Source organism: Cervus elaphus, chromosome 20 (genome assembly GCF_910594005.1).
Source record: "Cervus elaphus chromosome 20, mCerEla1.1, whole genome shotgun sequence".
Classification (NCBI taxonomy): Eukaryota; Metazoa; Chordata; class Mammalia; order Artiodactyla; family Cervidae; genus Cervus; species Cervus elaphus.
In genome coordinates this window covers 72,534,994-72,561,228 of record NC_057834.1, presented here as the reverse complement: position 1 = coordinate 72,561,228, position 26,235 = coordinate 72,534,994, and the positions used below count along the sequence as shown (strand labels likewise).

At 44.4% G+C, this 26,235-nt stretch overlaps 1 protein-coding gene across 1 annotated transcript in view; it reads right to left on the bottom strand.

Annotated features, from left to right (window-relative positions):
- BCAR3 (BCAR3 adaptor protein, NSP family member) overlaps positions 1-26,235 on the bottom strand; it is a 218,956-nt gene that overhangs the window by 177,655 nt on the left and 15,066 nt on the right. The gene's annotated exons all lie outside the window — the stretch shown is intronic.

The following is a 26,235-nucleotide window of genomic DNA, read 5'->3' as shown; positions in this document are numbered from 1 at the left end:
AGAAAGCAATAATCATGGGGGACTGGATGAGGAGACAGTAGGTAATGGGACCCCAGGGGGCTCAGGAAGATCTCACAGAGACTATGGCTTCTTAACTGGACATGGAAGAGGTCATAAGAAGAGGGGAACAAAACTCCAGGAAGAGGAGGCAAAATGAGTAAAGCTATACAAATAAAAATTAATAATGGCTTTCACTGAGTGCTTTCTAAGGACCAGGCTCTGCTCCAAGTACCTCACAGTTAGTCATTCTCCTCATAGCACTGTTATGGTGATGCTGTTATTCCACTCTACGGGGCCAAGGAGCCTGAGGCACAGTCAGACCCCAGATCCCCATCTTTAACCTCCTGTCCTTTACCCACATAGGTTTGGGAGGGTGGAGAGGGGGGCCAGGATGGAAGAGGCCACTAGGTTGGAATTGGAGAATCGGATGAGGCAATAGAAATTGGAGCAGATTGGGAGGATTCTTAAGTGCCATGTCAGGATTTTAAATTTTATCCTATAGACCTTTCTCAGAGTGGCATCCGTTGGTCATCTGCACGGGCCTCATCTCAAGCTGGTGGGAATGCAGAACCCTGGGCCTCACCCTGCCCTACTGAATCAGTAGCTCCAGGATGGGGCCTGGTAAATCTTAATTTTTAAAAGCCCTTCGGGCAATTCTTCAGCACACTCAAGTCTGAGAACCACAGCTATAGGCCATGTGGATACACAACCATTTTTAAGTTGGGGAGTAAATGGTCAGATATGCTTTGTAGAAAGCAGTTTTGAGTAATGGATGAGTTGAACTGGAAAGCCTCGAAGCAGATGACCAGCCAAGAGCCTCCTGTCCTCTCCAACCATGGTGATGGCCTGCACAGAGAAACAGCGTTACGGAGGGCACTGCAGATGGAATGATAAAGACAGGGTCCTACTGGAGAGCGAGGTGTGAGCAATTACAGCGAAGTTTCTACTTGCGTGGCCGATGATGAAGTTGGGAAGTAATAGAGCACAGACATGGATTTAGAAGACTGGAGCTCAAATTCAAGCTCTGGCACCTGCCAAGAGTAATACAGTGGCACCCAAATGTTTTAACTTGCAAACTGAGGACAGTATCACCCATCTCATGGAATTGTTGTGAGGATTAAATGATATACCACAAGGAAATACACACTTTCCTGACACTTGATAACTTTTCATGCTTGTTTCCAAAAAGGGAGATTAAAAAATAAAACTAAATCGAGGAGAAGAACCTAACAAGCATTCCCAAGCCACAATCACAGTTGGAACCTCCCCCTCAAAGCCCACCCAGCAGGTCAATGACCGGGCTGCCCCATCTCAGTGCCAAGGATGAGCTGAGCTGGGAAGGAATGTGCTGAGGCTGAGCAGAGCTGGCCGCAGGTCAGAGATGAGTCTCCACCTGGCACCGGCATCATTCCACAGGGGTAGCAGCTTCTCCCACAGCACATCTGTGAAGTTCATCACCAGAAGACTGGGCAGGCTAGGGCAGACCACAACCAAGTCTAGGAAAGCCTGCTGGAAGACCACTTGGGGTCTAGGAGCAGAGGAGCTGCAGAGATGCTGTCCTTAATCAGGTGAAGGGGGTCCAAGATTAGGTCTAGGGTTGCCAGATAACATACAGGATCCCCAGCTAAATCTGAATTTCTGATAAACAGTGAGTCATGCTAAGCTTAAGTATGCCCCATGTAATATTTATACTAAAACATTATTCATTGCTTACCTGAAATTAAAATTTAACTCAGTCCTGTGTTTTTGTTGGCTGAATCTGGCAACCTTAATCGGGACCCTGCAGGTCTGCACAGGTTAACCTTGGAGCCAGGACAGGAGAACAGGAACAAGGCGAGGAACAGAATGGTCAAGAGGGTTTGCCTGAGTTCTCTGTGGATGACACAGTTCCTTGACCCCATGGAGGAGGCTGGTGGGTCTGGAGCTGGCACTGCCTCTGACCTGGAATTCCAACCTTGACTTGTTCATCAAACATTGAACTCCTTCCTTCTTCTTTGTTGTACAAGTTAATCTCCCAGATTCTGGCCCCCGCTGGGTTTCTAGCTGAGCAGCTGTGAGATGACCTCCCCTTCCCTTGGGAACTGGTCCTTCCTGATTGGCATGGCTTCGTGGCGGCTGGCACATCTTAGGTGACCCCCAACTCTGGTTAAAGGAGGTGTTTTGGGGCTACAGAAAAGCTATGAGATGGGAAATGCAGTTAAGCTACCAAATCTGGGAGAAAATTAGGTTCATGTTACACAGTGATTAAAACAGTTAAGTGTTAATAAGTGATGTACCTAGATGTTCATATCTCCTGAATTGAAGGCCCTGTATATTTTTACAAATCCAGTAGTGACTGGTTACAATCTTTAAGCTTTGATCTTTTAATACAGTATTATACTTTTCTAAAAATAAAAAATTGACTAAAAATGTGTACTGTATAATCTTTGGCTCAGTTAACCTTATCTATAGAAATTTAGCCTCTTAGATCCTGAGGCAGAGCCAGCTGCATGGATGTATAAACTGTACAGGGCTCGGGCTCAGAAGGGTCCCATGCTGCTGCCGTCTCGTCATTCTTAACTTCTGAGCAAGGGACCATGCACTTTCATTTTTGTACTGAGTCTCACAAATGATGTACTCACCCCTGTTTTAAGTGGATGGAATGTGCCCAGAAATCAAGTTTAGTACACAGAAGAAGAAGAGAGCTCCTGAAATTCCAGCCTTGAAAACTCCGAACTTGTGACACGGTGGCACAAAATCGAGAGGAAGGCAAGTCAGGTCAGGCAGGTACCTTGTCACCTGGAAGGTTGCTCCTGGTGACACAAAATGCTGACACCAGCTGCCAGGCCTTGCAAAGTCAGCACGCAAAGTCAGGCCACAGAGATGCTCTTTCCCACGGATGCGGGCATAAATAACAGAAACCTAAGGGGCTGGCTGTGGGGAGGAGCATTCCTGCCTCGGCCGCAGGCTGGGACAGACATTTAATCTCACAGGGCGGGAACTTTGCTGGTGGTCCAGCGGCTAAAACTGTGCTCCAATGCAGAGGGCTTGGTTCGATCCCTGATCAGGGAACTACATCCCATGAGCCGCAACTAAGGGTTTGTGTGCTGCAACTGAAGATCTCACATACCACAACTAAGAGCCAATGCAGCCAAATAAACAGACATTTTAAAAAATGCCACAGAGCACCACCTCCGAATCCACAGCCTGAGTCTCCTGACCCCCATGAGCCGTTAGGGTTGGCTTCACCTGGTGGGCTTAGTTGGTGTGCCCTGGGTGGGCCTGCGACTTCTGGTGAGGTGCAGGGGAGAGGGTGCTAGGGCTTGTCCCCTCTGCTCACTCAACATTCTTTTCCTTCTTTTGTCTTCTTATTCATTCCCCCTGATCTCAATCCCTGGTCCTCTGTCTCCTTCCAGTCCCCAAACCCCTGATGCACCTGGGTTCCCACAGAATCAGTGGCTCTGCAGAGCAGAGGTCAGGAGGGGATGGCCTTTCCCATCCTTTTTGTTCTAGTCCAGTGGCCCAGCCTAATATCTTTGCTATCTTAGGTGACAGGCATTACGGACTGGCTGCCAGGCCGAAATGCCGAGTGGGAAATTCAGTAGAGTGGGCCTTTTGTTTGTTTCTAATAGGAAGTTAGGAATTACCCCAGAGTACCAGCTGTGTTTTCAGCTGACAGACTTGTGTTCAGCCTTGGATAAAAGTGCTCCTGCTGACTTCCACATCCTCTGCCACCGGCTTCACTGATAACAGCAGCAGATGACCCAGGTAGAGCTTGGCTTTCTGCCTGCTTGCTGGTCTCCACTCTAGAGTCCTTGCTTGGCTGACATCAAGTGACCAGTGTCCAAGTATGCCAGATGGCTTCAGAAAGTATGCTTACCAGAGTCAGATGTAATTCAAGATGCTGGTACTTGGAGGAAGGTCTATGTCTATCAGTTAATGGCTGGGGTTGCTGTACCCCCAACATTCCAATAACAGCAACGCAGCAAGGCCCAGATTAAGACAGTAGCTTGCAACAGGGAGGAACATGCCAAATAATCAAAGACATTATTTTTTTTCTTTTAGTTTTTCATGTTTTTAAGAAACAGTAAAGAGCAAACAGAAGACTCCCTTCTGATCCCCAGCCTCCCATTTCTCATTCCCAGAGGTGAACAGTATCACCAGTTTCTTGATTATTTTTCCAAAGACATTCTTCAGACACAGTCCTACACAAATGAATATATTGCCCTTTTACTTTAAATAGAGAGAATAGCATACTACAAACACACTCTACACCTTGATTTTTTCCCTTAATAATGCAGCTAGGAGAACATTCCTTTAACGATACATACATATCGACCACATTTAAAGAATTGCCTAAGGACTTCCCTGGCAGTCCAGTGGTTAAGACTCTGCACTTCCAACACAGGGAGCACAGGTTTGATCCCTGGTTGGGGAACTAAGATCCCATATGCCACATGATGTATCCCCCCCCAAAAAAAAGTAGAATTGGTGGGTCAAAGGGGGTGAGCATCACTACTATATATAAAATAGATAGCTAACAAGGATCTACTGTATAATAGCACAGGGAAAGATGAAAAGAAAAAAGAAGGTACGAGTCTTTTTGATCACTGCCAATTAATCAGGTGACTAGCATGGTACCATCCTAGTTTTAATTTGAAACCTCTGATTATGAGTGAGGATGACCTAATTTATTGGGTTGATGTTGTTTTTCTCAACATACCCCAAGAACTCTTTACGTAGTAAAGAAATTATTCCTTTGTCATTTATTTTGCCAATATTTTCCCCACTTTGTCTTCTGAGATTGTTACTAGCTTTTTTTCCTTTTTACTGAGGTAAAATTCACATACCATGAAGTTAATCATTTTAAAGTATACAATTCAGTGGCATTTGATATTGTGCAACCATCACTTCTAGTTTCAAAGTATTTTGCTTCTGGGACTTGTAATAATTAATAATTAAAAAATTTTAACATTTCAATTGCAATCACTTTTTTATGGTTTCTTGGCTTTTTGTCACAAAGCTCCTGGCTCATCTGTTTTCTTGCAGTTTAACACTTCCTTTTCTTTCCAAACTAAATTTCAAGATTATAGTATCAGAGCTTCCCTGATGACTCAGTGAATAGTCTGCTTGCCAGTGCAGGAGACACGGGTTTGATCCCTGGTCCAGGAGGACCCCACATGCTACAGAGCAATTAAGCCTGTGTGCTGCAAGTACTGAGCCTGTGCTCTAGAGTCCAGGAGCCACAACTACTGAGGCCTGTGAGCCTGGAGCCTGTGCTCTGCACCAGGAGACGCCACTGCAGTGAGGAGCGCGGGCACCACATCCAGAGAGTAACCATCACTCCCTGTAACTAGAGGGAAAAAGCCTGAGCACCCAGCACAGCCATAAATAAATAAATGAAGTTTTAAAAAATAATAAAACGCTATCTTAAAAAAAATCATCATTTCAACCACTGCCTGATCAGCATCTTTGTTCCTCCTTTCATAAAGCCTATTCTTAAACCCCAACCTTGGCTCTTTTCAACCACCATCCTGCCCTTTGCTGCTCCAACCTGGGACTGTTGAGCACTGCCAGAGAAAAATCATACAACCACATTGACTCATTCGATACACAAATAGATATTATTATTAATGTCTGATACCTCCATGCAGACAGCACAGTATAGTACTAAGATCATCAGCTCAGGTCAGACTGCTCAGATGTGAACCTCACTCTGACACCTGTTAACTCTGTGACCTGGGGAAGTTTCTTAACCTCTCTGTACCTTGGGTTTCTCATCAGCTAAATGAGGTTGTTATGAGGATTAAGTGTGTGTCAATATCTATAAAATAGAAAAATGCCTGGCACGTATCAAGAGCTCAATAACTATTAACTATTGTAATTATCATTACTATTATTTTAATCCTTACAATGACACTGCAAGGAATGCATGTTGACAGGCTAAAAACTAGCTTCAAAGAGGTTAAATAATTTGTCCAAGTAACACATGATACGTGATGGACTCAGAGTCCATGTACCGACCTCCACACTATGATGCCTCAATGCAGAGATAGGAACGGAGAGTTGTCTGGGTCTGGCATCTCAAACCAGCATTTCTAACCCTGAAGATGTCCTTTTGAATGTACCCAAGGCATTGGAGAAAGGGAGGTGTGTGGTGCAGGCTGTCAGAGTGAAGACACCTATTTGGAAAAACAGTTAACCAACCAGAAGGTTGTAGGAGCAGAAAGAATTAGGGATATTACACTTGGTCCATTACGCTTTCCTGCTATAATCAATCCAATGAGCTCCTCACAGCAGAATTTTAGAAGCAGAGTAGCTCCATATAACTAAGGGTCTTTACAATCTAAAGGGAAAAATGGGAGCCTGTAGCTTAAGGTTTAAAGCAAAAGGCACTCTAGATCGTTGTGGGTGACAAGGTGCTAATGGTTTCTAATAATCTCCCAAACTGGGTTAAGTGTTTGTCACATGGGCTGTGATTAAAACCCCTGCTCCCAGGGGACCCTGGCAAGTTTCTCTCCATCTGCCAGGTTCCATTTTCTCTAATTGGTTTTAGCACCTGGGCCTGCTTAAATGGAATTTGCACCTATTAGTAGCAGGTTTCTGTATACTACACAGATTCCATCCTTGTTGTCTACTTTTGGTAAAAGAAATCCCTCCCCAAACTCAATTAGACTGAGAATTAAAATCCCCAGTACTAAAAACCTCTACTGTTTAAATACCCTGACAAAATCACCCTAGGTTTCTGTTGAAGTTCATTATTTTTTTTTTTACTTCATAATTCTTTTTTTTTAAATTAATTTAATTAATTTATTTATTTTGTCATACATTGATATGAATCAGCCATAGATTTACACGTATTCCCCATCCCGATCCCCCCTCCCACCTCCCTCTCCACCCGATTCCTCTGGGTCTTCCCAGTGCACCAGGCCAGAGCACTTGTCTCATGCATCCCACCTGGGCTGGTGATCTGTTTCACCATAAATAGTATACATGCTGTTCTTTTGAAATATCCCACCCTCACATTCTCCCACAGAGTTCAAAAGTCTGTTCTGTATTTCTGTGTCTCTTTTTCCGTTTTGCATATAGGGTTATCGTTACCATCTTTCTAAATTCCATATATATGTGTTAGTATGCTGTAATGTTCTTTATCTTTCTGGCTTACTTCACTCTGTATAAGGGGCTCCAGTTTCATCCATCTCATTAGGACTGATTCAAATGAATTCTTTTTAATGGCTGAGTAATATTCCATGGTGTATATGTACCACAGCTTCCTTATCCATTCATCTGCTGATGGGCATCTAGGTTGCTTCCATGTCCTGGCTATTATAAACAGTGCTGCGATGAACATTGGGGTGCACGTGTCTCTTTCAGATCTGGTTTCCTCAGTGTGTATGCCCAGAAGTGGGATTGCTGGGTCATATGACAGTTCTATTTCCAGTTTTTTAAGAAATCTCCACACTGTTTTCCATATTGGCTGTACTAGTTTGCATTCCCACCAACAGTGTAAGAGGGTTCCCTTTTCTCCACACCCTCTCCAGCATTTATTGCTTGTAGACTTTTGGATACCAGCCATCCTGATTGGCGAGTAATGGTACCTCATTGTGGTTTTGATTTGCATTTCTCTAATAATGAGTGATGTTGAGCACCTTTTCATGTGTTTGTTAGCCATCTGTATGTCTTCTTTGGAGAAATGTCTGTTTAGTTCTTTGGCCCATTTTTTGATTGGGTCATTTATTTTTCTGGAATTGAGCTGCAGGAGTTGCTTGTATATTTTTGAGATTAATCCTTTGTCTGTTTTGAAGTTCATTATTTTACAGATTGAAACATGGAGCTTTTTTTGGTAAACCTACTATTTAGAAAACAAATAAACAACAAAACCCACACAAAACTATTTCAGAAATGCTACCACACAGAAAAGAAAACCTCTTGCCAAAATGCCACCATATAAAGAAGGCAATTGAAGAAAAGGGCATTTGTTGACATGCCACCAACATCATATTGAACAGAACTGGAAAGAAAATTAATATCCTGCTAAACTCTATAAACTTTTCTTCAATCACTCCTTTTAAAAAATGCAACCTACATTTTAAAATCATATTTACTAAAAGTCAACTCTCTTTATGTAAGGATAATAAAATTATTTGACTCAATTTGGGTATCAGAAAAAATTGGGGTACTAAATTGGAAATAGTTCAGAGATTACTGGGTTGGATAACATAAGACCTGTGTTCTTAACAGAGATGCTAGGTTCACTTATTGCTGCACAACAAAATTACCCCAAAGTTAGTGGCTTGAAATAGCCATCATTTATTGTCTCTTACAATTTCCTTGAGTTGGGAATTTGGTTCTGGCTCAGATCTTCTCATGAGACCACAGTCGATGTCTACAAGGGCTGCGTCATCTGAAGGCTTGACCAGCAGGATCATCTCCCGAGGTGGCTCATTTGCTTGGCTGTTGTCAGGAGGCCTCAATTCTTCTCTACACGGGCTTCTCCGTGGACTTCCCGAGTGTCCTCAAGGTGTGAGGACTGCCCCACTCCAGACAATTCAAGAGACTGAGGTGAAACCCACAGTGCCATCCGAGACCTCCACCATGCCATCTACCAGGCTCTACTGGTCACCCAGCCTGGATGTCATTCAACATGGGAGAGACTACACAGGGTCATGAACAGACACCAGGGGGCAAGACTCACTGGGGGCCAACTTAGAGACTGGCCACCCCAGGTGGCTCCAACACTGACCGTTCCAAGATGCCTTCTATTGATGCCAAGTCTTCTTATTTTCCCATAACACTGAACTCCACTCACCCCCACCCCACTAGATGCTTCTGCTTTCAGTTATACAAAGAAATTTAGACCTGAATAGCATTGTAGTAACCACCTATTCCAATTCCAAATGTCCCTTGGGATTAGATATAAAATGATGTGTTTACATGTTTCTCTACTCCTTGAGGATGGGAACTATGTCTTATTTTTAAGTATCCCTGGTGCCCAGCATAAACCCTGTAAAACAGGTTAAGTTTTTCCTGTCTTGGATGAATTATTTTTGTTCTCTTGACCTCAGTTTTCTCGCTTGTAATGGGCTAATTTTTTTAAGCCACTTGCACTTTATCACATAAATAGCTTTGTTTCCTAGTGGAGTGTGGTCCTGTGGTATGACCGCTCTTCACTGCTTCCTGGAAGCATCCCCTTTTGGTTTGGGATAGAGACAGTCCACTGGCTGTTGTGCTGTGGGAGCAGAGACTCTCAAAAGGCAGTGGTGGGATAAATTGTCATCAAAGGGTTCAGTTTTTGAGCCAAAACTAGTTCAAGAATACTTCCTAGATGTATTGCACCAAGGGAAAAGAGGGACAACAATTTCAGACAAACAGACTCCCTCATTTACCAACTGATCTGATCATTACTCCCCTGCTAGAAATCCCTTTGGTTCTCTACTGCCAACAGCAGAACTCAGATTCCTTAGTCTGCATTCAGGAATGCAAGCCACCTTCCTCTTCAGAGACCCTTGCTCCAGGCATGCTGCACATTGGCTGTCCTGTCTAGGGCTGTGGTTTCTTTATCCATGATAATTTACCCCTATGTAGGCTATGCTTTTTCCAGTGGTCATGTATGGATGTGAGAGTTGGACTGTGAAGAAAGCTGAGAGCTGAAAAATTGATGCTTTTGAACTATGGTGTTGGAGAGGACTCTGGAGAGTCCCTTGGACTGCAAGGAGATCCAACCAGTCCATCCTGAAGGAGATCAGTCCTGGGTGTTCATTGGAAGGACTGATGCTGAAACTGAAACTCCAATACTTTGGCCACCTCATGTGAAGAGTTGACTCGCTAGAAAAGACCCTGATGCTGAGAGGGATTGGGGGCAGGAGGAGAAGGGGACGACAGAGGATGAGATGGCTGGATGGCATCACCGACTCGATGGACATGAGTTTGAGTAAACTCCGGGAGTTTGTGATGAACAGGGAGGCCTGGCGTGCTGTGATTCATGGGGTTGCAAAGAGTCGGACACGACTGAGCAACTGAACTGAACTGAACTCAGCCTCTGTCAAACAAACTCTAGGCCAGCACTATCCAAAGATTTCTCAAACAGAGTATAAGTTGTTTGGGAAGTTGTATTCCCAAAAGACACTTGACATTAAAACTATATGAAATGCATGAAAGAAATGACACTGTGTAACTTTTCCTAAAACATTTCACCTAATAGGGAGTGGGAAATAGACTATATATGAATTAATTGTGCCTTCTCAGGGTCTTATTTGATGTACCAAATCATGCTAGGGAGAAATTTGGGCCCAGGAAAAAGAAAGATTTGGAGGCGACTTTCCATAACAAGTGGGCTAGTAACCCACACAACCTAATCAACCCTGAATATTCATTGGAAGGACTGATGCTGAAGCTGAAGCTCCAATACCGTGGCTACCTGATGTGAAGAACCAACTCATTAGAAAAGACCCTCATGCTGGGAAAGATTGAGGGCAGGAGGAGAAGGGGGTGACAGAGGATGAGATGGTTGGATGGTATCACTAACTCAATGGATGTGAGTTTGAGCAAACTCTGGGAGATGGTGAAGGACAGGGAAGCCTGGCATGCTGCAGTCCATTGGGTTGCAAAGAGTCAGACACAACTGAGGGACTGAACAACAACAATAGTAACCCAAGCAGAGGCAGGTGGCCCTATACATAGCCCCAAATGTACCATAAGTCTCACGAATCAGTTTCCAATGCCCTGGAGCATACAGCCTCTATATTGGGAGCTTCATAAAAAATAAATTTACTTAAACTTATCCAATAAGCCCCTTTCACTATTAAAAGATGGCCCATATGGGGGAACATCTGATTTAGCTTTTCCTCCAGGCACTTGTCCAATGTGGTTTCAAGCAGATGGTGTTTTCCCAGGTTCACCCCTTCAGAAAATGTTGGGAGGACTTTGCTGAGACCAGTCAATCACCCAGGAAGTACAGACAAGCCCATTCTTACCAAGTTACTCTTAAGTACACTGACCTCATTATTTGCTCATAATGTGAACAGGTACTTATTCAATGCGTCTCTTTGTAAAGAGATTATCAGTTCGCCTGTGGGCCCATCATCTCTCTGTCTACATTATAGTTGTCTGTTTCTTTAAAAGGAGGGTTATAGCTTCATGGTGGCAATGTACAATGCCATGTAAGAGGATGCGGGAGAAGGGCAGGAGGCGGCAGAGTGTGAGGTGACAGAAAGTGCTGAGAAAACCGGTGGATCTAACCTAGCCAGGCTGGATTAACTCACATCCAGGGAGGCAGCAGACTGGATGCAACAGTAGCCACACCCATCCACGTTGTACATCACAGTTAACCAGAGCTTTCACGTCTCCCATCTCACTTCACCCTTGCAATTGCCTGGTTAGATAGGCATTATTATCCCTACTTTACAGATTGGAAGAGCCAAGGCTCAGAGTGTGATGAGGGTGTTAGTCACACTGGAAGTGAGTGGCAAAATCATTTATTCCCAATGGGGCTCGATTGCAGAGCCAGCTCTCGGGACAGTACAAAGTTGGTGGGGCTGTCCTCACCAGTCTCTAGCCCTCAGAATGGACTCTACCAGGAGTAAATATCCCCATTTTTGGCCTACCTCAGGAGAAGCCCTCACTACCTCAGCTTCTCCAATAGTGGCCCTTTCCATGAACAACCAGTGAGTCTAAGAGAGAACATGGGACCCCTTCCCCCATACTTGAATTGTGACTCACAGGCCACCCACCTGCAGAGAGTCTGGCCCTTCTGCACACAAGGGAACCAGGGTTTGAAAAGACTCTCCAAGAGAAATCAAGAAGCATATTGGAACTTCCCTCCAGGCTCTCTCTTGGGCAGCTTCCCTTGAAACTCAGTTTTCCCCATGGTATTGTTGATGACAAAGCAGGCTGAGACCAAAGCAGATGCCTGCCCTCCATTTCTACAGAAACTTCTGTCCCGCCTTCCTTGGTTTGGGCTTCCCCAGACCTCCCTCATTGACATGATTTATTGCCTTCATTAAATGGGATACTTAGCCAGATTCAATGGATTTCATGTCTTTCCCACAAGGAAATCCCCTTAGGAAGCAAGCTGACATGGTGTCTGAAAGAAGAAAAGAAACTGCGAATGAAAGCTATTCGCCCAAAGAGAAACTCTGCAGTTTCTCTAACTTGACTTTGAGCTGGGCCAGGACCGAAAGGCATTTCTTTTTTAACTTAACTGTCTCCAGGGAAGAAATCAGGCACACATGTCTGCCCTACACAGCGGGTATATCCCTTCTTGGAGATGGCTGGGGCTTCAGGGGGTTGAAGACCTTGTGGGTGACGTTAACTCTCTTCCCACAAACAAACAGACCCTTTCAGAAAGCCAGGTGAAACCCACCACGTGGTGTAGGGTAGACTCTCCATGTCACCTGCCAGTTTTGTCTGGTGGAAGTGAAGAGGAAAGGGTCATTATTGGCTTGGCAGCTGGATTCAGCCTCTGCCTGCCTGCAAGGAGTTGGGCACTTTGATGACAGACTATTTCACCCTGCAGCAAATGAATAGAGCTTTTGTCAACATCATCTGTGGTGGAGCAGGGTGACCGACTGTTCAGTTGCTTTTAGAACTGCTTTATCATAGACTTTTCTTGTTATTCAGAATTTACTCAACATTAGCTTCTTGGGCTAAAATCTTTTATGCAAAGGAAAAGTGGGTGATAAAAAAGCATTTCTCTCTCTCCCAGCCACTCATCATCCTTTTTTTCCCCCTTGAATCCACCCCCTCCAACCCAGCACATAATCAAATAGACATTCCACAGTCTCTTAAAACTTGTTAGGCAGAAAAAAAGGGTCCCGGATTCTCATTCTGTCTCTTCCAGGTGTTCATAAGTCTGTGTGAAGGATGGGAGTGCCTTCCTGCCTTATTCACTCATTTGTTGGTTTCCTCATCTAAAAAGTGAGGCTATTCACAAATTTTACTCCTGGGCATGTTTCTGAGGGCAGATGAGGAAAAATGCTAAAAGAACTCTTCAGAAGACAGAAGTATTTACTCACTCATATGTAGGGCTTGTGTGAGTTTAGAGGTTAGTTAGAGGTCTTTGGCATAATAGAAGGCTGCAAGTTTAATGAATAATTCAACAGAGGTCTCTTGCTTTTCTTGGGCTCTCCCAGGAGAGAGGCAGCTGACTGTGCATCAGCTCTTGGAGTTGTGAGCATGTAGGGCAGGAGGAGAACATCCAACTTGCTGAGGGAAGTGGGCAGCAGTGGCCACCGGCCCTTGTTCCTGAGAAGCCTGATCTGGGTGTCATCACTGTCCCAGAGCTTGGAAAGATGCTCCGGACACAGATGCTACAAGGTTGCACTCAATCCCAGAGTCCTCCTCCTAAGCCACAGACCGCCCGCCCCCAACCGTCTCAGGATGCCTTTCGCAATGAACATCTGCAACCCCAGATGTAAAGTAGAGATGGTCTATGCTCTTAATCCCGAAAAAAGGAAAGCTTCATGGGTAATTTAGAATCTTAAAAACAAAATGAAAGAAAACATGAATACCTTTTGCTGAGCAGAGCAATTTTCAGAGCAGCATAAAGGGAGAGGCTGTTGCTAAATTGGTTCTCCCCACAGCCTGTGGGCATCCTCGGGGAACAAGGGTTGGCCCTGCACGCACTCCTATGAATGTACTCCTTGCGCTCCAGGCTCAAAAGCCCAAATCCACACCCTCCCACTCTGCACCACACCTTAGTTTCAACTTTCTCTTTCTTTGTTATCCCCTTCCAAGCCAAACTTCTTAAGAAAGGTCTAGGCTCTGTCCTTACTAATATGACTCACTCCCGAGCCCCCTCTACTCTGGCTTTCACTCCCACTTGCTCCTGATCACTTCCTGATCTTCCGCTCCAGGGAAGATCCCACTCAGTCCCGCTCAAAGCCCTCTCTTTCTGGGGCTCCTGCAACACTGCGCCCTCTTACTCTTCTGAGTCTCCTTTTAGTTTCTGATTCTTCCTTCTTGGTTTCCTTCACTGACTCTGGATCCTCTGCCTCTTAAATTTTGGCTTTTCTCAGGGTCCTGGTCATGGTCTTCTTTCTTTTTCTTATTCTTTATATTGTAAGCAAGCATTTGTCATTATTTTTATTGGTTAACAAGACCCTCTGAACAGCCTTCTTCAGTTGGAGAATCCCCCACCTTAAGAGTTTAGGTGAGAAGCAGAGAGAGTCTTAAATACTCACTTTCTCAGCTTCCCTTAAAGTGTCCTTTCCTCTGGCAAATAGATACACCTGAAACCCACCTTGGACTGGGGCACCAGCCTCCGCAGGCATGCACTGAGGGGCTCCATTCCAGCGAGGATAGATGCTGCCATGTCCAAATCTAGGGTCCAGTAGTACAAGCTGTGGTCTCCATGCCTGTGTTGCTACAATCAGTGTGAGAGCCACCCTCTGCTTTCCACCAGGATCCATCTCTTAAGTAACAGCATCACATCTGCAGAACTTACTGTCTTTACTCCAAGTTATTGAGTGAACCTCCTAAATAGTTCTTGATTTTGTCTCCTGTGTTCCAGCATCACTACATTAGATTAGGATCTCACTTACAGTATTGAAACAGCCTCCTAGTGAGTTTACCTGTCTTTGCCTCATGCCTTTCAATCTAATTTGCATGACTGCAGACTGATCTTTCCCAAACGTAAAACTGACTTTATTGTTCCCATGTTTAAAACCTTCCAGTAGCTCCCCATTGCTTTCAGGATAAAATCTGAATCCTTTAACATGACACTCAGGTGCCGTCCCCTACAACTGTCCCCCATGCACCATGCTCTGGCCATACCTAACTGCCTGTGTTTCCAGCACAGTGTTCCCACACACGCTGCCCTGATTCCCACCTCTAGACCTTTGCTCACTACAAACCTGGAGATGCCTGCCTGCTCCATCTCACCCACCTGCCAGCAGCAATAACTCATCAAGTGCCTCTGATTTCAACTGAAAGCCAAGCCTATTGGTTCATTGGAAGGCCTTCACCTTAAGAAAATGGAGATGTCTGCTTCCCTGTATCCAGTGTCTCTGGAAGAAACAGAACCCTAGGAGAACAAATAAATAAAACCCTCATTCATTTATTTCTCCAGCATATATTGAATGACCACTCAGTGTTAGGTACTAGGTGTTGGGATTGAGCAGTAGGCAGACAGTCCTCGTCCATCCTCGTGGACATGGCAGGACCAGCTGAGCACGTCCTGTCTGAGGCCAACCTGACATCTGGGCTTCTGCACTCTCCTGAATTCCACTCCAGTTCCCCGCTCCCTCACTGCCCTCCCCACCACCAGCCAGATCCCACCTTCTTCTCTACACTCCTCTCACAGATGGCTGCATCTTAATTGTTGTGTCCTTTACTCCACCTAGCTTGACCTCCTTAATCTCTCTGTCTGTCATCTGAAAAGTGAAAGTGTTATTCCTTTAGTTATGTCTGACTCTTTGCGACCTCATGGACTATAGCCCACCAGGCTCCTCTGTGCATGAAATTGTCCAGGCTAGAATACTGGACTGGGTTGCCATTTCCTTCTCCAGGGGATCTTGCTGACCCAAGGATTGAACCCCGGTCTCCTGCACTGCAGGCAGATTCTTTACCATCTGAGCCACCAGGGAAGCCCCCTTGTCTGTCATCTATCCATCACCAAGAACTGGTTCCTCCTAGAAGCCCTTGCTGCCATGGCTAACTCCATTTCTTGAATCAGATGCCCTGATTATTAATTATTCAGTCCAGGCTGAACTTGAGTTGGCCACAGTCAATAATCTTGTGAATTTAACCCCTTGGCTCTTCTCTAGAGGGAAGTAGCTACTCTAATTACCATCCTTTCAGCCTCTCAACCTCCCAAACTTACACCACTGTTTACTTGCTTCTCTCCCCATTGGATCACTGCAAGTCTTGCCATTTAAACTGCCCTCATTACCTATAATTTTCTATGTCTGGCAAATATTTACTCTTCCTTCAGACTGTGCAAAGGTCACCTCACCTGGGAAGTCCTCACCCCATCCCTACTTTTCCCCCACATTACTTTTGTGATATGCTTGCATCTTTATTAGCACTTTCCCAATTCCACTGTAATTCTGTCTTCCCCCCAAAGCCAAGACAGTGTCTTAAAGCATTATTGTGTCCCCTGTTCTTGACCCATTATGTGACAATAAAGCAGACTATGATATATATGTAAGTAACAAAGAGTTACCAGTCAATCCTAAAGGAAAGCAGTTCTGAATATTCATTGGAAGGACTGATGCTGAAGCTGAAACTCCAAGCCATCTGATGCGAAGAACTGACTCATTGGAAAAGCCCCTGATGCTGGGAAAGATTGAAGGCAGGAGAAGAAGGGGACAACAGAGGATGAGATGATTGGATGGCATCACCAACTTGATGCACATGAGTTTGAGCAAGCTCTGGGAGTTGGTAATGGACAGGGAAGCCTGGCATGCTTCAGTCCATGGGGTCGCAAAGTGTTGGACACCACCGAGTGACTGAGCTGAACTGAGCAAAGAGTTGGACATGACTGAGCGACTATCACTCACTCACAAAGTAAATGCCAGGAGAAAATCCAAATCTCACACTGAATTCAAAGCTCTAAAGTTAGATCACCTTTCCAATGTTCCCTTTCTGTAAGTGGCATATAATGGTTACACAATGAATGAGATGAGCACATGACAATGCTTGTCTTCTGGTTCTAAACAGAATCCATCTTCCATTTTTCCTTCCCCTTTTACTCAGTGGCAAATGTCTAACAGCTGGTTCCCTGGAAGAAAGCCCTGTTTTGTAGAGTTTGCCAATTTCTAGGGTGTAAATACTCTTACCACAGCTAATTTCAAGCCACCGACATGATGGTTCTGCATGTGGAGCTGGGGAAAAAGTGCTCCATGACTCATGAAGCTCACAGGAGCCAGTTCCTGGGTGCCATTGCCTTTTTTCACTCTTCACAGCTGATCAGTCCAAGTCTGCTCATCCTTAACTCTCAACACCCAGCTCTTCTTCAGCACTTCATGCCTGACCACATCTCCCTTTCCTTCCATATCTCACCTTATTTTCCAGAGGACTCTCCCTTTCAAATGTTACAGTTTTCCATTGCATTGGTTTCCTGTGGCTGCTGTAGCAAATTGCTACAGACTTGGGGACTTAACACAAATGTGTTCCCTTGTGTTCTAGAGGCCGGATGTCCAGAATCAGTCTCATTGGTCCAAAATCAAGGTGCCAGCAGGCCCGGGTTCCCTCTGGAGTGTCTAAGGAAGAATCTGTTCTTGCCTCTTTCAGCTTCTGATGACTGTTGGTGTTCCTTGGCTTGAGACTACATCACCCCAAGCCCTGCCCCTGTGGTCACACTGCCTCCTCCTCTTCAGTCACTGTCAAATCCCCCCTTCCTATCATAGGGACACTTGTGATTGCACATAAGGCCCTTCTAAGATAAACCAGGATAATGTCCCTATCTCATGATTCTTAATGAGTCGTATCTACAAATACCCATTTTCTTAGAAGTCAGCCTTAACAGGTTCCAGAGATCTTTGGGGGCCATTATTCAGCTGACCACACTCATTATTTTTGAAATAATGGTTTCCCCCCTTTAGAGTTGCCGTGGCGCTGCTTCAGCCAGAATGGAAAGCAAGCACCATCTTTTGCCCTTGCCAGTGTGCTAGGGCATTCTCTTGTGCTTTCCTCCGCTTGCCTGGCTTTTTCTAGTCTGTCTGGCTTACCTCTGGTGATCTCTCAGCCATTAATAATCCTAATTTCCTGCTGACAGTCTTTTGACTCATAGTAAATAGAAGGTTTGTTGTCCAAAGAAAAGCATACATGGAGTTATTTCAATGGTTAAATAACCCACTAGACACTAGCTTGTGAGTATGATGTGCTCTTAGTTGGTGTGTGTGTGTCCTGACTATGCCCTCCATCAGAACAGTTCTACAGGATGTGTGAAAGAATGGGCCAATCAATCCCAAGAAAATGTTGATAATAAACTGGTCATAAATTATGTCAGGAACACATCTCCCTGAAAAGTAAAAATGAAAGTTGCTCAGTTGTGTCTGACTCTCTGCGACACCATGGACTGTAGTCTATGGAATCCTCTAGGCCAGAATACCAGAGTGGGTAGCCTTTCCCTTCTCCAGGGAATCTTCCCAACCCAGGGATCAAACCCAGGTCTCCTGAATTGCAGGTAGATTCTTTACCAGCTGAGTCACAAGGGAAGCATATCTCCCTGGGGACCAGTTATAATGGCCCCATAGGATGCTCATTCATATATGTTCATGTATCTAGAAGTACATCCCTTTGTGAAGTAATTAGCCTCCAACTAATTGAAAAAAAAAAAGAAAAATAATAAAAAAAAATAAAATTAAAAAAAAAAAAAAGAAGAAGTACATCCCTGTTCCCAAATGTAGAACATTTGGGAAACATGGGAATAAAAAAAACCAAACATAGTCTAACCTACCCTAACCATTATTGATATGTTGGTGCCAATTAGATTTTGATGATCATCTTTCTGCAAATTGCTTTTCCATATTTAAGGTTATTTCTTTATATCCATGAATTCCCAGAATGACTGGGTCCAGTTGAATATTGTTAAAAAATATTTCACCTCACTTCTGGGTTTTGGTGGCTCTGTACCATTTTCAGCCCAGAGATCCAGACCTCCTGAGATCAGCCTACCTCTACCTGTCCAAGCTCCTTCCACTTCATTCCCCCATGAAACCACCCACCACAGCCAGGCTGAACTCCCTGTCTCTTACATGCCGTGTCTGTCCTGTGGCTCTGGTCCAGCTTCTCAGGTCTCCTTGAATGCCCAGTCTTCGCAGATTGCCCATCCCTTGCCTCTCCTCCAAGGCCTAGTTCAAATCTCCTCTTGGGAAAAATCTTTCTTTAAAAAGGCTGCCACATGTGGGGTTAGTGTCATGCAGGGAAAAGAGTATCTGGTTTGGAGTCAGACTTTCTGGGTTCATGTCCATGAGATCCGTGAGATAAAGTCATTCATCCCTCAGGGGCCTCAGTCTCCTCCATTCATAAAACAGGAGTTGTGATCCTGGTTCTGATGGCCTCCAAACTTGTCAGAATAAAATAAATAAAATGAATAAAATAATCATAGAAAATGTTGTTTAAAAGCTTCATAAATACAGGGCTATAATGCTATTTCTTCTTTCACCAGTTCTCCTTTGATCTTTATTGTCTATGCTACATAGTTGACAGCACTTGATAGATGACCTATTTATTCTTTAACTCTTCACATACCCGGAACTATATTCTTGCCTGGTATAATATTGTATAGGAAGCTGGCTTGATCGCTATAGCCTGTGTGTGTGTCTCATCCCTTCAGCTAGATTGGAATGTATGCGGTAGGAATGGTATCTTACGCTTCTATTGTTCCCCATGACGCCCTGAACAATGCTGAATACAATGAAGGTGCTGAATGAACACTGGACTGGGAACTTATGTAGCCTTACTACTGTGCCACGCCAGTTTAATTTCTTCTTTAAAAGTTTAACTTACTAAGTTTCAAATTGCAAGATGATCTGCATGAACCAGAGGGCACTGTGTACATCTCAAAAATGTGTTACTGGGTCCTTCAACAAAAAAGGGGTGAGGGTGGTGGTGGTAGAATTGTATTAATCTCTCACTACATCTTCCAAAGCCACAGGAAAAGAACATGTTTGGACCTAAGTATTTGTTGGTCAGTGTTCCTTCATGGTTCTCCTTTTTATCACCCTTCCCCAAGTTTTTTTTTTTTTATATATAAATTATGAATAAAGTAAAAGGAAACAAATTAGGTGATGCCATTTTCCACATGAGCATTTCAACAGAGAGAAAATCAGATTCTTTAACAGTGTCTAGGAAACTATGTGGTATTGGTTGAGCACATTTTAAGAAGATCCAACTTCTAGACACCCAAATTTATAAAACTGAAATTAGGAAGCAAATTTTCACAGGAGTCTTTTACTAGGAAATTCCTCCTTCTTTTATCATTCCCGAATCCATTAAAATAGACAATATAAAATTAATTTTCAGTCATGAAATCAGGACCACAAGTACTAAGTGAATTGCATCTATTTATCAAAATCTTCATTCTTGATAAATTTACTTGCTCGGTGAGTCATTTGCTTAAAAATGATCTTAGTTTTTTACTTTTCCTGCTTTGGATTTAATATTTCAACTTAAAGCTATGTGATAAATGGGGTTTTCTTATCTTAAGATGAGGTGCCATAACTGATCTCTGTTGAAGGAATTTGTACTCCAATTGAGCAAGGATTATTCTTTCAACGTTCCTTCAATACTTGGCACTGAAACAAGAAATCTAAAATTAGCTGCCTTCAGAATCCAGGTGTAGGCTAGGTGGAAGCAATTCAATTTGCCCCAGGAAGTCACAGAAATTGTTGAAACAGTAAATAGAGGTCTGGTCAAACTGTTTCCTTCACTAAAGCCAAATTTTCAGGACTGTCTCTTTCTGTAAGGAGCAGAAAACCACAGTAATTCTGAGCTGAAAGGGACCAAAGAGGGCGTCTTGTATAAATACTTCAGCTCAGGGGATGAAGCGACTGCCTTTCTGAGCCTGCTTCCACACTGCAAAATGGAGTAACCGCTCACTGCCTGCCCACCACTCAAAGGTACTGGGAGAATTAAGTGAATGGGCATTTTTTTTTCATAAGAAAGAATGAAATAATGCCATCTGCAGCAAAACGGACGGACCTACAGAATGACTATCATCAAAAAATCCACAAACAGCAAAAGCTGGAGAGAGTGTGGAGAGAAGGGAACCCTCCTACACTGTTGGTGGGAATGTAAATTGGTACATCCACTGTGGAGAACAGTATGGAGGTTTCTTAAAAAGCTAAAAACAGAGCTACCATATAACCCTGCAATCCCACTCTTGGGCATATATTCAGAGAGAAATGTGATCTGAAAGGATACCTGCACCCAAATGTTCACTGCAGCACTATTTACAATAGCCAACTTTAATGGAAGCAACTTAAATGTCCATCGACAGAGGAATGGATAAAGAAGATGTGGTACATATATACAATGGAATATTACTTAGCCATTAAAAAGAATGAAATAATGCCATTTGCAGCAACATGGATGGACCTAGAGAGTCATACTGAGGGAAGTAATTCAGACAGAGAAGGAGGAACATCACATGACATCCCTTATATGTGGAATCTAAAAAGAAATAATACAAATGAACTTACTGGCAAAACAGAAAGACTCACAGACTTAAGAAAACAAACTTGTGGTTGCCAGTGGGGAAGGGATAGTTAGGGAGTTTTAGAAGGTCACGTACACACTGTTATATGTAAAATGGATAATCAACAAGGACCTGTTGTATAGCACATGGAACTCTGCTTAATGCTATGTGCCAGTCTGGATGGGAGTGGGGGTGTATATGTATGGCTGAGTCCCTTAGCTTTTTACCTGAAACCATCACAACATTGTTAATTGGTTGTACTTCAATACAAAATAAAAAGTCTAGAGTTTGAAACAAAAATATGGATGGATCTAGAGATGATCATACTAAGTAAGTCAGAAAGAGAAAGACAATATATGATGTCACTTATAATTGGAATCTAAAATGACACAAATGAACTTACCTATGAAACAGAGAGAGACTCACAGATGTAGAGAACATAATTATGGCTGCCAATGGGGAGGAAAGGTAGAGGAGGGATGGACTGAGAGTTTGGTATTAGCAGATACAAACTATTACATATAGAATGGATGAACAAGACGGTCCTATGGTATAGCGCAGGCAACTACATTCAATATCTTTTGATAAACCATAATGGAAAAGGATATTAAAAAGAATGTGTATGTATGTATAACTGAATCACTTTGCTGTATGGTAGAAATTAACAGAACACTGGTGGTTAAGAATCTGCCCTGGAATGCAGGGGATGTGGGTTTGATCCCCGGTCAGGGAACTAAGATCCCACATGCCGTGGGGCAACTAAGCCTGTGCAGTACAACTACTGAGCCCGTGAGCTGAAACCAAAGATCTCATGTGATGCAATGAAGACCCTGTGCCGCAACTAGGACCCAACACAGCCAAACAAATCAAGATAAATAAATCAATATTTAAATACCTGACCCGCAGAATCCATGAACATAACAAAATGGTTGTCTTTTGGCTGCTAAAGTTGCGCTGTTTGTTACATGGCACTGGTGATGGCAAAGTCACACCACAACCAGGAACAGTACCAAGCCCTGTACTTGCTCTGTGCCGGGCACACTGGCAAGCACCTCACACACTGACCTGACTTCATCCTCACCACAGCTCAGTGAGGAAGTCATGATTTCCCATCTCACAGGGAGGAACCTGACTATGAGAGGGGCTAATGATTCACTCAGGTTCCACAGGGACTTGACTGACACTTGGGTCTGTCCTGAGCACAGCCCACTCCTAAGCCACAGCTGAGTCCTCCAGTCCCAGGGCCTTCTCCTGTCTGCTTTTGGCTCTTCTCCATTTGTCATTTACAATTCCCATCTCTTAAGGGCTAGAACAAAATCTCTTCATATTTCTGATCTGATCAACTTTCAAGCTGGCCTGGTACCACCAGCGAGGTTCTCAGACTGTGAAACCACTTTGCCCATTCCCTAAGGCTGAAACAGCCAAGCTCTGCTTTGCCTCATAGGCCAAGCCCATCAGATCTAGTTTCTTCTAAGCTGTGGTGAGACAGTAACAATTCACAGAGCAACTCATTCACACAGCCAAATCTCAGAAACATTCTGTGGTGGGGACTCCTCTGGCAGTCCAGTGGTTAAGACTTCATGCTTCCAAAGCTGGGGCCGTGGATCCAATCCCTGGTCAGGGAACTAAGATCCTACATGCTATAGGGTGCGGCCAAAAAAACCCAAAAACTGCTGTGTGACTCATTTACCCTTGGTCCCCAGGGTTATTAGCACACTAGTGACAAATTATCCAGAAGGTTCTCCATACACTGGTGAGCTCAACGCACTCCATGGGCTGCCAGCCTCCAGACTGCTCCTAAGTGAGGGGGTGTGGCTCAGGCTGCTGCCCTGGTAAGGTCTTTCCCAACTGGAAGGGAAAATCCATGGTAGCACTGGCCCCAACACCCTCAGATCCCCTGGAGCTACAGATCTACCCAAGGACCCAGATAAATGCAGGTGCCTTTGAGTGTCTTCAGGGATGGCACTCAGGATGCACCTCTTTGCCTTGCACCTACAGATCTACCGTGGCTGTTCCCGTGTACTCTCTGAGTGGTAGCACCTGCGTGCTCAGTTCGTCCAGCCCTCACCAAGCCCAGACCTCAGGCACCTCTCGCTGGCAAGAGGCCACCTCTTCAAAGGCAGACATGCAATAGGGTAGGCACTAACTCTTCCAGCGAAAACTGCCTCTACCACAGAGTGGGGAGGGAGCTGGCTCCTCATCCTAGCAGTGAAATCCCCCATAGAGCCCCTATCTCCTGTCACCTAACTGCTTTGCTCCAGAAAGATCTCTGACTAATCAGCCAGCACCTCCAAGTCTGGAATGACTCTACAGCTCATCTATGGGAGATGGGAGGGTTCTCTTCCCAATTCGAGCTGGCGCTGAGCCCTTACCATGTGTTGGGCATTGAAAATACTAAGGTGCACAAGCCAATTCCCGATCTCACTTGCAGATGAAGACATCTGTTCTCAAGCTTGTCTTCCAGGTATACCATCAGGTGTCAGTCAGTTGTGACAAGTCATTTATCAATAACAGGATGTATCAGATTTGAAGTAAGAGTGGGTGTGTGATTGTATACACAATATCGTTGCTTAGGGAAGGGGTTAATGATCCTCCCATCTCACTGTAAGGAAACTCATTCAGACATGGGAAAGGGGGCTGGAACAGGGTGGTCTGAGCTCTGTGAGAGGCATGTGGTGAATGTCACACCTGTGAGGGTCATCAGTCTTTGACCTCAAGGCAAAAGGCTGAGAAGTGCTGGACCCCAGCGAGGGTGGGGGTATGCCCAGAACCACCCTCCATACAACCAGCAAAGGAGCCTGCTCTACTTTTTCTCCCAGAGAAGGGACTAGCCAGCAGTAGGCTGCCTTTCAAGAAGCTGACAAAACAGAAGGGAAGGTTGTCTTTTGATTCTGGCAAGATTTTGTTCATTTGTTGTATGTTTAGGAAAAGAACAGTGCAACGGTACTAGCTGCAGCAATGTCTGTCCTGTGAGCATCCCCTCTCTAGCTGACACCTCACTGGTGACCCATGTTGAAGCATATGGTAAACTTACAGAACATTTTCTCATTCACTGTGGTAGGCTGTGACCGGTTCAAGTTTAAGACCCTTCACAGTAGGTCTCACTGCCATCTCCACGTGAAGAAACGACCTCAGAGAGGGTCTGCTCCTAGTCCGCAGCAGGTAAGTGACACAGCTGGAATTCAAACCCAGATCTTCTGTGTCCAAACTATATTCCTTGTATTACACTCAGGTGTGTTACACCCAGCCTCGTCAGGGTGAGGGACAAAGATGTGGCTACGTCTTCAATCTAAGGGAATGGAGGCTCCCATCCATCTAAGGGGAATGGAGGCTGATCTTGCATTGTTAAATGTCTCACTGGCTCATGGAAGCCTGTTTCTCAGTAGTGGCCATGGAGCAACCTCTCTCGGCTTAGTCTGTCCTCTTGGCTTTGTCTTGGCTACTCTCTTGCAGAATTTCCTGTTTTGAGTAATCACATATCTCCTCTCCACATACACTCCCAGGACCATTATAGGTCTGGCTGAGGGGAAAGGCTTCTACTTAGAGCTTTGATAATCAGTTCAGACCAGTGACTGCCTAAGAGTCCGCTGGTCTTACTTCCTGCTATTGGAAGACAAGATCACCTACCAGGTGCCATGGTCACCACTGAGCTGGCATTTGGGCTCTTTTGCATGTACACTTAAGGGTACATTACTGTGATTTAAATCTCAGGAAATCTTGCAGCAAAGAGAGAGTGAAAAATGCTCCCACAGCCAAGGACTTTTCACCCCTCAAAGTGTTTCTCAATCAAAGTGTTTATTGAACTTCAAACTGAATGGCCATTTAAAGGGTGATAGCAGCCCTCCCACAGTCAAAAAAATGAAACTTTTGGCATCATTAACGTTGAGTCTTGGCTCAAGGTTCGAAGACTGCATGGAATTCTGCCCCATATACGCAAACATTTCGAGAACTGCTCAGTTAGCCTGCCCGGAAAAACAAGCCCACGTCCTGCTGTCTTCCTTCAACTTTGATCTTGTCAACACAGGGATCAGTGAGAGCCTAACTTCTAAAATGTTGGACTGTGGGATGATTTGAGAGAATAGCACTGAAACATGTGTATTGCTGCTGCTGCTGCTGCTAAGTCACGTCAGTCGTGTCCAACTCTGTGTGACCCCATAGACGGCAGCCCACCAGGCTCCCGTCCCTGGGATTCTCCATGTATATTACCATATGTGAAACAGATCGCCAGTCCGGGTTCGATGCATGAGACAGGGCACTCAGGGCTGGTGCACTGGGATGACCCTGAGGGATGGGATGGGGAGGGAGGTGGGAGGGAGGTTCAGGATGGGGAACACATGTACACTCATGGCTGACTCATGTGAATGTATGGCAAAAAGCACCACAATATTGTAAAGTAATTAGCCTTCAATTAAAATAAATAAATAAAAAACAAAACAAAAAATAATAAAATAAAACATTGGACTCCTCTGTTCTCTGAACATGAAGGGCAGGATGCAGAGTAATCATATAACAAGTGATGGATCCATGGTTGTCCATGGGGACACCTGCTGTTTCTCTAGCACTTCATCCTTCTGGAAGGCTTGCAGGATATCATTTGACCCACACAGCGCATCTCAGGGGTAAAACAGAGCAAGACTTTTAAATCACCATTATGTGGATGAAGGAGCAGAAATTTATAAATGTATAAAGAAATACAGGATGAAAGAGTGTGTGCGTGTACATATGCACATGCCCAGAAAGGAAGAAACATTCCATCATTTAAAATTACCTAAGATGACATCTGATGATAGGGGCTTTTGTACCATTTTAATTTTTGTTTATTATTCCATGTCAGGGTTATCTGGAGTCACACTGACTCCAGGGCTTAGACCAAACAGAGTGGGAAATCCCAGAGACAGGAGCCAATCTGTAGCTGAAGTTCACCTGCTCTGGACACTTAAGTGGGGGAGAATACGTCCCCTGTCACGCGGGCTGCCGGGCTCTCCTGTCTACAGCCTCTGACAATCTGAGTGGATGGTGGAGAACTGTCAGCTCCACAGACAAAATATATCAGAATTTAGAGCTATGCATAACCCTAAAGGACAAAAGAAAGCTGACTTTTCATTGCAGGTAGC